This window comes from Canis lupus, chromosome 7 (genome assembly GCF_011100685.1).
Source record: "Canis lupus familiaris isolate Mischka breed German Shepherd chromosome 7, alternate assembly UU_Cfam_GSD_1.0, whole genome shotgun sequence".
In the NCBI taxonomy this organism is placed as follows: Eukaryota; Metazoa; Chordata; class Mammalia; order Carnivora; family Canidae; genus Canis; species Canis lupus.
In genome coordinates this window covers 73,774,457-73,789,479 of record NC_049228.1, presented here as the reverse complement: position 1 = coordinate 73,789,479, position 15,023 = coordinate 73,774,457, and the positions used below count along the sequence as shown (strand labels likewise).

General features: G+C 40.0%; 2 long non-coding RNA genes across 41 annotated transcripts in view; one reads left to right on the top strand and one right to left on the bottom strand.

The window, feature by feature from the left end:
- LOC119872612 overlaps positions 1-15,023 on the bottom strand; it is an 85,995-nt gene that overhangs the window by 43,877 nt on the left and 27,095 nt on the right. For 25 of the 36 annotated variants that reach the window (XR_005362645.1, XR_005362646.1, XR_005362648.1 and 22 more), the window contains 5 exons: positions 10,298-14,812; positions 9,169-9,218; positions 8,902-9,051; positions 7,471-7,542; positions 359-2,146 (listed from right to left, as the gene is read on the bottom strand). This is a non-coding gene — a long non-coding RNA (uncharacterized LOC119872612). Of the gene's footprint in view, positions 1-358; positions 2,147-2,914; positions 3,051-7,470; positions 7,543-8,901; positions 9,052-9,168; positions 9,219-10,297; positions 14,813-15,023 lie in introns of all 36 variants that reach the window. The other 11 variants (XR_005362654.1, XR_005362670.1, XR_005362671.1 and 8 more) reach the window with 10 other exon arrangements.
- Positions 1-15,023, top strand: part of LOC119872613 — a 45,179-nt gene that overhangs the window by 4,910 nt on the left and 25,246 nt on the right. For 3 of the 5 annotated variants that reach the window (XR_005362636.1, XR_005362637.1, XR_005362638.1), the window contains exons 1-4: positions 1,191-3,266; positions 4,062-4,249; positions 9,132-9,245; positions 13,426-13,524. The exons of the other annotated variants lie outside the window; for them this stretch is intronic. This is a non-coding gene — a long non-coding RNA (uncharacterized LOC119872613). Of the gene's footprint in view, positions 1-1,190; positions 3,267-4,061; positions 4,250-9,131; positions 9,246-13,425; positions 13,525-15,023 lie in introns of those variants that run through there. 5 annotated transcript variants of the gene reach the window in all.

Here is a 15,023-nt window from a genome sequence, read left to right as displayed (position 1 = left end):
TCTATTTTTGTGTATATATGTGTATTAAAATACACAAGACATAACATTTGCCATCTTAACTGTTTTAAGTGTACAGTTCAGTGGCGTGAAGTCCATTCACATGGTTGTGCAGCCAATACCACCATCAATTTCCAACTCTTTTCATCTTGTTCAACTGAAACTCTACCTATTAAGTAGTAATTCTCCATTCCACCCTTCTTTCAGCCCCTGGCAAACACCATTCTACTCTCTGTCCCTATGATTTTGACTATTTTAGATATACCTCATACAAGCAGAGCCATATAACATCTGACTTCTTACACTCGGCATCATATCCTCCATGTTCATCTATGTTGTAGCATATATCAGAATATCTTACCTTTTAAAGTCGATAGTTTAGACAAACATTTGGTGCATCTGTTCATCTATAGACGAGGGTCACAATCCCTGGGACCAAGCAGCATGCGGATAGTACTTAGAGAGAAAAAAATTAATTTCCATTCTCAACTTCTTTGTTCTTTGTCTTGGGGGGAGGAGGGGTTCGTCAAAAGGACACCTGGAGATATCTCTGAGAACGACCTGCTCATCAAGTGAGGGAAATGAACTTTATTTTATAGGCCACAACATTTTCTTCTGTGTGCTTAATAATGCCCTGAAAAGTTTACTTAGTTGGCTCATTTGGGATTAGTTTACTTCCAAAGTGTAGCTCCTTCACCCTGGATCCAGATCTGACTCTCTCCCTGGGGACGATGCTGGAATCTAGTCCTCACATTCAGACATCCCAGCTAAATGACTCGCAGGTAAATGTTGTCATAGTGGGACAGAGTCAACACTTTGCTAGAGCAATGATTCATAACCTAATAAATTATGACCATCCATGCAAGCCTGATGAAGTTATGGACTTGCTCCTCAGAAAACCACTCAGGTGCTCCCTACACACCTCATATTGTCTTTTCCAGATGGCAAGAATGCATATTCTCTCTGATACACTAACAATTGCATCTTGATTAAAGCACACACATGCTTCTTTGTCTCTGTATCCTGTAATATTTATTTCATGAAGTCATGAATAAACTTTAGCCCTTCTCTAGCTTAACTTTCTAAATTACCCTGCTGGATTTTTTGACAGTTGGGTGAAATAAGATAGAGGAGAATAGTTTAGTCTGACTTTCAGACAGAGTGCTTTATTTTAATGGTTATGGACTGGTAAATTGTAATACATTTTTCTTCTCTAATATCTATGCATTGAACATGTCCAAAATACAAATAGTTATTGCTGATGTTATTGCCCAGTTCATATTGTTTCCAATGGGGCATGAATTCTGTGGGTGAAAATAACCTGTTCCTCTTTCTGCATATCTTGACTATTACCTAAAAAAAGTCCTGGAGGTAGATTATAATCTTTTCCTTCCATGGTATTCTGGATTATTTTGCTGCAATTCCAAGCTTCATTCTCAGGATATAAATGAAGTTTACTGCAAATAAGACCATTATAAAACCTTTTTAAAAGACAATCTTAATGGGAAAGCAATTCTTTAAGAAAAAATAAAAAAAGCTAATCATATCCTCCTATGGAAAATGGATAAAATTGAGAAACACTAATGGATTATAGAGTTTATCACTTGCAGCTCACATGGCCCAGTCCTATCACAGCCAAAAGTAATCACATTGCTTTATAGCCACTCTGCTGTCTCTATGGTCTCAGTCCAGCTCCTCATTCAAGCTCCTGGTGTTATAAAAATCTATTGTCCACTGCCACTGGCTCAGAAGGGAACAGTCATGGAAGCTCAGCCATTTGCCCTTTCTCTCAGTGAGCACTTGAGGGTAGGGTTTTGGCTCATTAGTTGTAACAGTCTATGGCCCTCAGCACACAGTCCCCAAGTAAGCAGAAACTGAAGGAACTTATTCTCCAGAGGTTCCAATATAGCATCCACCTCTGGAGCCAAATTCATTCAAAATTCCAAAAGAAAAGCAACTCATCTTCCATTATGAGTACAAGTTGGTGATCTAGGTAAGAGTCAGGACTCCCCACAGGATGGAAAATGTGGCCATCTCCGAAGTCTGTCAGTTGCCTTTATAAGCTAACTTCTTCAGATTGGACAATTCAAACTTCACTGGAGTCCCAGACACAAGCAGTCAAAGGGGCTGATAGAGAAGAAAGGTGTATCTGAAAGGTAATATTTCCAAAGTGTCAGAGCATTTATAGTAAGCATTCTAGAAGCAGGGAAACCTGTCTGGTCATGAGATATTTGGAGCAAAATAAGGTTGGTTATGTTTTTGTATAAAATAAGTGTTATGTATGACTTGCTAAGAAAATGAGAGTCCGTGTACATATGATGGAAAGCACAAACTCCACAAACAGACTGCTAGCTTGAATTCTAAGGCTTTCATCTCTAGTTGTGAGATCTTAGGCAAATTAACTTCTCTGTGACTAGTTTTCACATCTGTAAACTGGGGCGTGCATAGTACCTGTGTTATTTGAGTCACTTAAATTTAAGTGAAATACTATATGTAAAATATTAGAGCCTATAGGCAGGCCTTCAAACAATCACTCACTCAACACATATTTATTAGTGCCAATGATAGATGTTGTGCTTGGCATTTGGGAAATAACAATGTACCAAAAAAAAAAAAAAAAAAACCCAAAACAAACTCCAAATCACATACATATACACACACACCTCAAAAGCTCATGGAGGTCATATTTTTTGTAGTGAGTATTCCATAAATATTCACATTTTATAGCAAATATAGTCAATAATGGTGCTATGAAGAATCTAATTGATTTGTTTCATCGTGGATGCAACATGACTTCCAGGAAGCCAAAACTCTGTTTATCCAAGGCACATTGCTCAGGGATATGACCACCGTGGGCTAAGTTTCCTGATTTTCTAATGAACCTCTTCTCTTTCTTGACATTTTTAATATTGCTTACAATATGGCCTCACCCACGGCCGAGGAACTGGAGGATCAAGGCTTCAAGTCTTCAAGGCCTCTCCTGAGGCCTCTCAGCACAGAGCTGTCTCCAGAGGTCACAGAGGCCCTGTTGGCGTGGTGATCTGCCCTGGTGGCTGCAGTTGCAGGAGGTACAAGTTTTGGCTTCAGTGTGACACTCGAGCTTGTCTGTCTTGATAGCTATAGTCCCTCTTGACCTTTAGTGTGCCTTTGCCCCTACTTAGTGTGTGGAAGCATGAATAAAGGCATTGTTGGTGTTTCTGCTTGTCTGACTTGGAGCATGCTGGCTGATACGGGCTGAGCCCATTGTCTGTCTCCGACAAATCCCAGAGGTAAGAGGTGTTAGTTAAAGAGACCCGACACCTGAGACATTGCCTCCCCACCTCCCATGGGTAACAAACCAACCAAAGTAGCTGACCCCTCTTCCAGCAAGTTCCAATTCACTACTGTTAATCTTTTTCACATTTAAGATTGCATGAACATCTATGCAAATTAGCAGAGGTTTATAAGCTCAAGATTTGAAAGAAATGGAGCTCATCTAAAATGGGTTGATGGACAAGCTTAAAATTTAACCAAAAAGTTAGAATATACTCCACAGCCCTGGAAAAATGGTTTTGCCTAACACCAGGGAAAGACTGATTTTAAAAAGCACAGGAAACGTAGATACATGGTTAAAATGTCTTTGTATAAAAGTTTATAAGCTATCTGTGAGGTATATATAGCAATATTACATATATCTATATACATACATACATTACACATGGTTTAAGTTTCTGAAATAATATACTACTTTGCTGCATGAGCACCATTTATACTAATATGACTATTGAAAAATAAAATCTACGTGGTTAGTTTTAGAGGATGATATGTCCATACTATCTTTTAAATGAGAGAACAAATAAAAGCTAGAGATTCATAGAACTGATACGTAAATCAAATAACTATCAGTTTGGTTGAGGTTCAGACATTATTTTCATGTTCCAAAACAATGTTAGAAAATGTTCAACTTTGCCATTAAAATATATATTTCTCATTGTCTTTAGTTTGCTGAATGGGTTAAGTTAAAAAAAAAAAAGTCAGATTTGATTTAGACTGAAGCTCTTAAAAAACTCCTGTGACTTCTTTAGGTTCCATTAAAGAAGCTGCTGCCAAAAAAATCCACAAATTTCATCATTCAAGTCTTATTCCATTAAAAATTTCATAATAATGAGTTGCAAAGTGGACCTCCTTGACTTTTCCTGTGAGATAGCGGATGATCATCAAGAGAAGAAAAAAAGTTATATAACCCACACACTGGATCAGAAACCTTCCAACAGTTGAGTTGTACATTTGTAAGATTTATGTCTCCAAAGTTAAAAACTGTTAAGACTTAGAAGAAAATGTAGAATTATCACTGAAAAAGCAGAAAAGTACTTTGCAAGTTTGACTTGCCTCTTCTCTGAATATTTTTCCTTATTAAAAGAAAGTAGATGATATAATAGTTATATACTGTCTTGGAACAATGTTACAATTGCCTCAATGGGTCATCAGTTTGCAATAGGATAGACTTGAGAGGGTTCAAGTCTTTTTCTGTTTTTTTTCTAGTTGCAAAAGTAAGTCTTAGAGAATTCTATTTTTTGGTATTAATTGGTTTCAAAGCCTCTTGAGATAAAAGTGACCCGGAGGCTGAGTTAAAATATTGCAGCCTTAAGGAAAAAGTAAACATAATACTTCCTTCAGGGAAAATAGTATTTTTCAACAAGATACAGAGACATTAATGTTGTTTACATTTTTATGAATTTTCCTCTTAATTTTCAAAGTAAGGTCACAGTGACAGAATCAAAAAAAGAAAGGTTAAAAAGAGCCAAGAAAGACAATTGAACTGTTTGTCTCAGGCAACCTCAGTGAAAGGACAATCTCTGCAAGAGATATGGAAAGCTATAAAATATTTCTTTTACAAAATTTCTATTCTCTCTTCTTATTCCAGTTGCTTACGTTGACTTATAACAACCCAATCACTGATGTTTTAAAGGCCTTGTTTACAGTTAAACAGAGATTCGTATATCAAAATTAGTTCACACATTTTTTGGTAGTGTCATCTTAATTACCTGCTTTATTTACCCTTTTGCCATTGTTCCAAACTGTTGAAAAGGTTTACAACAATTTATGTAGAAATATTTTCAAAGTGCTTAAGAATAGCGACTGTTCTCTGGGTCTGCAAATCAGACCTATCTGTCCAATTTAGCATTAGGAAAATAAAAAGGACACAGTATCTGTCCTCTGGGATATTTACAGATGGCCTATACAATGTATGTATAGGTGGTACACACCGTAGCACAAGTTTCATTGCTGGGATATGGCTTTCTAGGGAAAGAGTTACACAAGAGATCATTCAGTTCTCCCTTCTCACCTTACTGCTGGAGCGAAAGAGACTACTGGGCAAGTGGAATCACTCACCTGAAACCACACAGGTAGAAACTACCTGATGTAGCCCCGCATTCTCTCCGCCACCCCCAGGAACACACACTTAGGCTAACACTTGTATCTATCAAACCTGCGTTGTCGGATGTACCAGAGAAAAGAGAGGGCCTATCTGATCTCCTCACTGCACCCCTTCTTCAGATGCTCGAGAGCTATCTGCTTTACTTCAGCCCTCTCTGTGCACCCTGGCATTAGAAAAATGAAAAAGACAAAGTACTTTAGTGAACTTGTGAATGACATGGACACTGGAAGGCTTTCAAAATAATCCCAATACTTCTTTAGAATCCTGTAGCCACTTCTTACTCCTTGCTAGAAGTGGATACAAACAAATGCCTGCCTTAAAAATAATTGTGGGGAAAACAAGTAAAGTGGTTGCCTGTGACTGTGGGTGGAGGGAGGGGGAAACTGTAAAGGGACAGGATGAAATCTTTTGAGAGTGATGGGAATATTCTGTATCTTGTGGTGGTGGTTTCTCGGCTGTGTAGAACTGTCAAGGCTCATGGAAATGCACACTTCAAACAGACTCAGTTTTTGCACATACATACTTTATCCATAAAGAAAAGTTTGAGAAACTATACTAGGAATCCTATTATGAAAGCTTCTAAATCATTATTTCTCTTCTTATGTGATGAATAAAATAGATTCTATCATTGTTTTATCTAGATTTATAAGATTATCATGAAGTAATCTTAGGAAAGCAAAACCACCTATCTCTATGACATGGGAAATGAAAGATTTCTGAGTATTGGTACAATTTAAAAGTGTAAGACTGTAAGAAAGGTAAAGAATTTAATTCAAGATTCTTCCCTTTCCTACCCTGGAAAGAACTGGAAACTGATCGTCATTGATGTGAGAAGGAAGAAACCCTATCTTTTTACCTCTTGGCTGGCCAGAGTGTCCACCTCAGTCCAAAGGAAAAAAAAAAAACAAAAAAACAAAACAAAACAAAACAAAACACCTTTTAAAAGCCTACTACTTTCCTATACTTCTTTTCCATTTGACCTTACATCTAAAAATAATACAGCTATCCAGTAGCCCCCCTTTCTCCATCACAGCAAATAATTAATCTACAGCTCTGGTCAACTATCTTAAGTTCGTCAATTAACTTCTATCTTTAGGCATGCCATTTCACATCACCTCTCCAGAGTCTCCAGGGAGAACGTCTAAATGCAGTGCCCTATTTTCATGCAACTTAATGCTCCTGAACCTGATACTATCTCTTGAATCTTGGATTGGGCTTGGTGTGCAAGGCACAGAGTCAAAGGAGCTCAAGAAGCTTAAATATTTCTCTTGAAATGCTGTGGAAAGTGTATGGTGCTATCTCTGCTTCTGCGATCTGAAATGAAAGAATTATAGGTCTAAGACATTAAATGGAATGGGTGGAATTGCACATTGCCAATGGTAAGACCAAGTAGGCCTTCTGCTGATTCTGTTGGGTCCTTAAATAACAGCAGAGCTCCCTCTGGGGAAGATGCTGCCTCCACACAGAAACAGGGCTGGATTGGGCAAGGAGGAGTGTGTCCCTCAGCAGCACGCTAACAGAGCACCCATCCCTCCTGCGCTGAGCAGAGCACCCATCCCTCCTGCGCTGGCTTCCTCTGCTCTCTGCCAGCCCGGGACGTCTTCTTTCCTGTACTTGCTCACCTCTTCTCCTTTCCTGTAGCAGCTGTCCTATTTATAAGTATGACTCATGAGAATCCAGGACGATAAGTAATTTAATGACCAGAAATTAGGAAAACAAGCTAGATTTTTCTCTTGCTGAAGCCCTTCCTCGGGGATTATCACGGATTCTTTGTGTGGTGCTTTACTTTTCCCTTTCATCTTGTCTATTTCCATAAACTACTGTAATATTTTATGTTATCTCCCCATACATATATTTCATCTATGTACATGAAGAATACAAATAAGTAGGGCTGTGCCTGAGGGTGCAATGGAGATCAGAAAGGGGACAAATGTACAAATTATGACAAATGTCACAATGCAGCATTGTCGCATGTGTGCTGGTATTTAAGAGAGGCAGAATGGGGCTGAGGACTCTGAAGTCAGACTCACATGAGTATGAATCAAACTACCTACCTGTTAGGTGACCTTGGACACGCGTGCTACCTTACGCAAGCTGTTTCCTCATCTGTACAGAATTATTACCTCCTGCAAAGTTATTAAGACAATATATGTAAAGCCCATAGTCAATAAACTATGGTATAAAAGTCTCATTAATTGGAAACTTGCTGGGTTGACATCTCAGTCCTTAACTTCTAGAGACACTTTTAAGTTCCACTATCCTGCTTGCTTGAAATAAGGCTTATTCTTTTATTATGAGAATAGACATATCACACTGTGGACATGAACAAATGCCCCTTTGGGAATTGTAGAGCATTGTTCAGGGAGGCAGTGGAGCTTGGAGGAAAACAGTTTGGACTTACAGTCAAAAGACCTGGTCATGGCCCAGATCAGTGCCATATTAGCAGTATGACTATGTAAAGATGTTTTGTCTTATTTTGTTTTCAATAATAAGATTACGTGTCCCTAAGGCTCTCTGTAAAAAAAAAACAAAACAAAACAAAAAAAAAACCAACAAAAAACAAAACAAAACAAACAAAACCCAGAATTTTGATGTACAGATTTGGTTTTAAGGAACCACTAATATCGAACTAAACAAGAACAGCTGTTAACAATTCAGCAACATCTCAGTTGACAGCAAATTAGGATCAAAAGCTCACAATATGGAAGTGTAAAGAGGGATGAAATGTTATAGGAGGAACTTAGAGATTTAACTTGGAGGAGAAGGAAAGAAGTAGAAAAAAATGCTCATCATTGACAAAGAAAAGAAGCTACATGTGAGGCATTTGTAATAAGAGTTTAGGTTTAAGTGAACAGGGATTCTCCAGAGGAAAGATTAAGTTGTGTCCCTGATGCAGGACAGGGGTGAGGTCTGGAGAGTGGGGTCCAATGCACTACCCCGAAAATTCACTGATGTCAGACATTTTTAAAATATTCACTAGAGAGAAAGTAGTAAATTGGCAGAATATTGAAATTTTAAATTTTTGCTTCATAATTGAAAGACCAAACTCAACAATATTTAGTAGCTGCAAATAGATCCCAGTGAACACAAAACAAATGAATAATGGAGAGATGGTAGAAAGTCTCAGAAAATAGCCAGTCATGCCAACCAGCATGCTTGCCTTCAGTAAGCTTGTGTGCTGAGGGTGGTAGTTTTATATTAACTACATATAATAGAAGCACATTTTTCTGCTAAGGGGACCATGGTGGTGGCATTTATTGAATGCTTACTATGTGGCCTGCATTGGGCTAAGTGTTTTCTTTGTAAAAGCTTATCTAATCCTCATGAGAACCCAAGATATGGTTACAAGTTTGTTTCCCACTTCCGGGAGGAATATAATTGAATGACTAAGTGGTCCAGCTGTGTATCCCAGGTCACAGAACTAGCAGGTGTTTGGGGTATGAACCCGTGCCTCCACATACCCAGGGCTGGTTCTTAATATCTACCTGTCCAGTTCCTCATTGTCTGGATTTGTCTTGTCTTCTCTGACAGGATTTGGGGGGAAGCATGTAGAAGGACATATGTGGGAATGCAATGAAAACAAGCTAGCTTGCCAGTACACTTCCCAAGCTGACTGGATACCGATCACATGCCAGCTGAAAACAATTTAGAACATTTTAGAGATTTGAACACATTATAATTTTCAATATTAAGATATTTTAATTCATTTTTATAGACCTAAGAGAGCTTATTTAAATCAAGCAAATAACTACCATTGAGAAAGTGCGAGTCTTTACCAATGTGGATGCATCTCAAGGACATACTGTTGAGCAAAGAGAAAAAAAAGAAAGTAAGTTGTGGAATGCTATGTACCATTTTTTTTTTTAAATACAAAGTGGGGGATCCCTGGGTGGCGCAGCGGTTTAGCGCCTGCCTTGGGCCCAGGGTGTGATCCTGGAGACCCGGGATCGAGTCCCACATCAGGCTCCTGGTGCATGGGGCCTGCTTCTCCCTCTGCCTGTGTCTCTGCCTCTCTCTCTCTCTCTCTCTCTCTCTGTCTCTGTGACTTATAAATAAATAAAAATAAAAAAAACCCAAAGTGGTACCATATATTATATGTGGATAAATACACATTTAGTAAAATTATGAAACCATGGATCATGTTGAATTAAATTCATATAATACCAGCTACTGCTCTAACAGATAAGCCCTGAAATTTTAATGGCTTTAATGCAATAAATGCTTATTTATTTTCATTTATATCACAATCTAATGTTGGTGCTCCTCATTCCTCATGGCCATTCAAGAATCCTGGCTATTTCCACCTTGTGGTCCATCTTCAGGTGGCAGATGGAGAGAAGGACCAGGTGCAAGGCAAATCTTCAGGTCCTTATCTGGGCAGAGAAGTGACACGATCACTGATGCCCACTGTCCAGGGGCCACCACTCAGTCACAGGCTCACATCTAACTGTATGGGAGTCTGGGAACTGCAGGTTAACATCTGGCCCAAGAAGAAAATGTAGCTGATTTTGGTGATTTGCCACAGACGGGAAGGGTACACAGTAACTTGTGAATAGTTGCTATGTGGAGTCAGGAAAAGAAGAAAGGTAAAGCAAATATCCAAAATTTAACATTGTAATTACTGGGTGAAGGGTACCTGAGTATCATATTATTCTCCATCCTTCTCTTTATGTTTAAATGTTTCACAGTTTTGAGAAGAACAAAAAGGGTGCAAATGGAATCTTTTCTTTGCATGTTACCTGTGTGTGGTCTCTAACTGACACAGAGCTGGCCAGCGAAAGCCCACAAGCCTTACTTTTCCATTTCTAAAGGATTGTAATCAAGAAGAAGAAAAGTGTATGACAGAGACTGTGTACGGCCCACAAAGCCTCAAATATTTACCATCTGGCCTTCTGGGGGAAAAGAGGAGGTTGTCAACACCGTGCTAAAACTAAAAGAAAACATGACTTATTGTCTTAAAATATAAATGAAAACCCGTGGTATGCCAGGCATACATAATTTTTTTTTTGCAATTTACTTCTTGTAAAGCTCTTTCAAGTAGGTAAACTGGAAATTGAGGTACAGAGAAGTTAAGCAACTTGCACAAGACCACATAGCTTTTAAAATTTAGTGGCAGTCTGGTTCCAGAACCCTTGTTCTTTGCTGTTATCCTCCTCTTTATTCCTAATTTATATTTTGATTTCTCATATTTCATAGCATTTTCTGAAGAAACGATTTTCTGAATCTTAATAATGAACTAATAAAATTACCATTCAGTTAGTCATATGGTTTCATTTGAATTTTACTTGACATATACTCACACACACGCACATACACACATATGTATAGCTGCATCTTTCAGCAAATGAGACTTGTACCAGGCAGTGATGTCATCTCTGACTCAGGACAGTAAAGGGAGTGCTGTGAAATGGTTGTTATTTAAAATGGATGTAAGGTCTGCTGCTTTGGGAACCACTGCCATGGAGGGGAGGAAGGGAAGGGTTGAGCTTGCCACTGTAGGAGACATAGGATTAAGGGCCATGGGGGCAGGAGGGGAACATGGTAACAAGGAAGTCAGTGCAGGAGAGATGTGCAAGGTATGAGGTGTCTTGGTTTCTTAGAAACAGCCTGAAGTGGAGATTCTGGGGCAGGTGATTTGTTAAAGGAGTGCTTGTAGAGAAAATCTATAAGGAGGTGAGGGGCAAAGGATCAACAGGGAAAGAAGCGAAGTGAAGATGGGAGTTAGTTACCATCTGGCCTCAAACCAACCCCATGGGACCCTCTGGAGCATGACCAGCCCCCACAGCACCAAGGCAGCCTTTTCAGTCAGGAGTCATATGTGCATTCCCATCAGCTCAGAGCTATTCTCTGGAGAGGCACTTTGCTGTGAGCCCTCAGCAATGTGGGGAGCACCCAGAGGAAGAGTGTATAGCCTGAGGAAGGGCCCCTAGGTGGGCCATCCATGGCATTCCCTTGGCATCTGCTGCAGCCCCAGTGGCTGGTAAGATAGAGACTAAACGTGTTCCTTGGAGAAATCAAACACAAGGTCATGCTGAGGACAAGTACAGCTAGAGCAGTGTGTGTAGAGGCATTGGGAAGGAAATCTGATTGAATCAGGTGGAAGACTGGAGGTGGGGACAAGAAGTTTAGACCACATTTTAAAAAACTTGGATTGCAAAGGAAATCTGAAAATAAAGTACCAGCTAGAGGAACATGTGGAGATAAACATTAAGTTCTGAATACGTCCTAGGCCATAGCTTCTTCTGAGCGGTTACATACCTGCAGGTTGCCATGTCTTGTTCCTGCTCTGGCCACATCTAATTCAATCTGGGATGGTTGGGTGTCTAATCTATATAGGTTGCCATTAGTCTGGCAAACGAGTCTTGCTGATGGCATAAATGGTGACTGACCAAACTAATCTTACCTTTACTTTTGGGGATCTTGAATGTGAGTCTGACTTTGTAGAGCAGAGATGGGACAGCTGAGTCATGAGTTGGCACCAGAGTTGCTTCTAGACCATCTGCACTGTCTTGAATCATTAGAGCACCTGCTGTTCACCAATGAGCCACAACTTTCCACTGCTCCTGGTGGGGCACTGCTAGGACTGTTTCCTCCCTTGGTCTGTGGTGCCTTATACTAAATCCTCATTAACTAAGATATCCAAAGGATAGGTTCCATTTCTGACCATCTTGAAGAGCCTAACCCATGGCAGGTGTTATGGGGGGACAGAGGAGGGATTTGCATTGTGTTACATCCAATCTAAAATACCATCATTTGTAAGGCACACCCCCATTTTATGTTCCAAGAAAGAAAAAAAAATCTTCCTTAAGAATAGCAAGTTGTAAGAAACATCCTGATTTCAGAGATGTTAAGTGTGAAAAATGTATATCTTAGAATTGATGAAATACAGCATATTCAGAAAGTGAGACCTGGGATGTTTATAGATTGAGTGGAGGGAACTGTTCGACAGACAGAAGATGAAGATACATCAGGAGGGAAAGTGGGATAAATAATCAAGCAAGGTCCCCACAGAAGCAGGGGGAGGCGGCTCAAGGACACAGAGGAAAGTTTCCATCCTCAGGAAATGTACGGTGGGGCATGCAGACATGTGTAGGCAGGGGAGAGAAGGGATGTCTAGAAAGCTTGGGCCTTGGGCCTCTCTTTTCTCAATATTTAGGAGCAATTTTGTGTTTCATTTTGAAATTATATCAGGGTGTTTTTCATGAGTTCTTTTATAAGCCCAGACTCATGTTTCTGAGTGTTAACTGCATTTTACCAGTGATTTTAAGAGACAGCTGAAAACATAAGGATGTAGAATTTAGTGTTTAATAAAGGACAAACTCCAATACAAGAATGCTGCTTATGTGATCACCCTGCACTTCAGCAGAATTGTGAAAAATAAATTTCATACGATATTACCGAATGATGTAATTGCAGATTATAATGTTTAACAAAAATATCGAGAGCTCAGAAGTGCAATGCTAGAAAAGCTTGAGTCCATGTAAGGCTTATTACATCTCCAAAGGCCAGAGAGTTCAGCTGAACCCATCACTTGATGTATAGACGAGACAATGAGGCCAGCAGGTGACATAACTTGTCTGGAGTCACAGACAGTGTGGGGAACCAAGTCTTCAGGGCTTCTCTTCCGGGACAACAGGGCTATCCCCCATGCCACTCCATCACTCACTTTGCAGTTTTATAAATTCTCTCTTCAGATGAAGTGTTGGCATTTTTGAATAAAGTTACATGTGTTCATGGTTTGCTTCCCATAAAGACAGCCATTTTACTAATATTCAGCTCAAGGTAAAGAGATTGTTACATTGGGGAATTTGACCCTCAGTGCACCAGCATCACATTGGTACATGACTTTGGTTTATTATCAGTGGTCATTAGCTCACCACGGGCAGAGACTGTAAGTGTGCTCTTCATTCTGTGCAGCTGGGTCTTAACCTCAGGGCCATACCTTACTTGGAGCTTAGCTTTGTGCGACTTTACAGATGACTGAACTTTTGGATGTCCCATCATCTCAGGGGAAACCACCCTCTGCTAAGCTGGCTGCTGAGGATCTCACAAATGGACTGAGAGAGACCTTCCAGGCATGTTCTTCAGCAGTTATACCCAAGGCTTAGGTATGTTGTAGCATCTATTCTCTGTGTTCTTGCTGATGTCTCAGGCTGGTAGCATCTCTACCTGCCAACCTCTCCAAATGCCTCTCCAGCTGCAGAACTGCCCGGTAGTTAGCAGATGACTGCTGTTTACAGGTGCCGAGGTGGGTAAGGCATTGGCTTCCAGCAGAGCCCCAAAACATCCTGGTCTCTGGCGTCGGGGTTTCACAGTCCAGTGGAAGGGAAATAGAGCAGATGCACATACAGAAATCCTACATCACAAATAACTGAAACGGATTGTTCTGACATGGAAGAGGAGGGGCAGTGATGGTAAATGGCATGGAAGGTGCCTCTGAGCAGGTTAACACTCAGGATGACACCCAAAAATATTTTAAGCCTCTGTGATATCCACATGTTCATCATTTTCAGCAAAAATCTTGGCGTTTCCAGTTTGGGACCTTCTGTTTATGGCGTTCCCTTCAAGATAATTCATTCTTTTTCCATGCCCCATGACCAAATTCCCCATCTCTCCTCTTATCAAATATCAAATACAAAATGACCTGAAAACACATTTTTGCATCAGAAGTAGCTTTCATTTACAAGATGTAAGTGTATTATATATATACATATGTCAATATACCAGACCTTGATGTAGAAATGTTTGGCTAGGACACACAGTGCTCTTGTCCAGTCTGAAGGCAGGCTGGGTGGTGATCTAGGGGATTAAATGCATCAATTGCATTCAAATGGTTGAATTTAAAATAACAGGATCCATTTTAAGCCAATTGTTTTTGCCATTCCATAAACTCACAACTGTAAACTCACAATCCTGAGATTATTTTGCCCATTCAGCCACCTGAATGGCCTCTCCAACTCCATTCTTCAAAGTCAGGGGCCAAATTACCCTCGCAGGTCCAGCCTCTGGGCTAGCATGTGGTATATAAGAAGGCACAGGGCAACTGTTCTTGGATATTCGTAATTTATTTACCCAAATGGTCTGAGGATGCTAGAAAGTTACTCTCTCAGTTGTTGAAACACACAAGCACAGGAAGAACATACATCTCGGGTAGAAGTTGGCTTAGATGTGACATTTGTTTTAATGAATGTTCACTTGTCTGTATTAACAATTTCAAGACTCAGGAAACATGCCTGAGTTTGGAAAATCAGACTAGAAGTCAAGGGGGTGAATGGTGCAGGAAGAAGACCACTTGACATGCCATCACACAGTCTTGGCCCATTGTCCAGCTCATATCCTTTCCAGCTGTGGGCCTCAGGCAAGCAACTCCACTCCCTGGTGCCTCATACTCAGCATCTATAACAGTGGAAACATATCACCTACCTATCTCTCTGTCTGGGGATTACGGGAGGCTACCCATGTAGTTGTTGTTTATCATGGTGGTATTTATTATGTATGGAAGTAATATTACAAAGGCTGTGGAAATATGTTTTCTCAAAAGCCACGAGCCCCTCAACTCTTTTGTTTTACTACAGACCCTAATAAGTATTTGGTTTATATCATATGG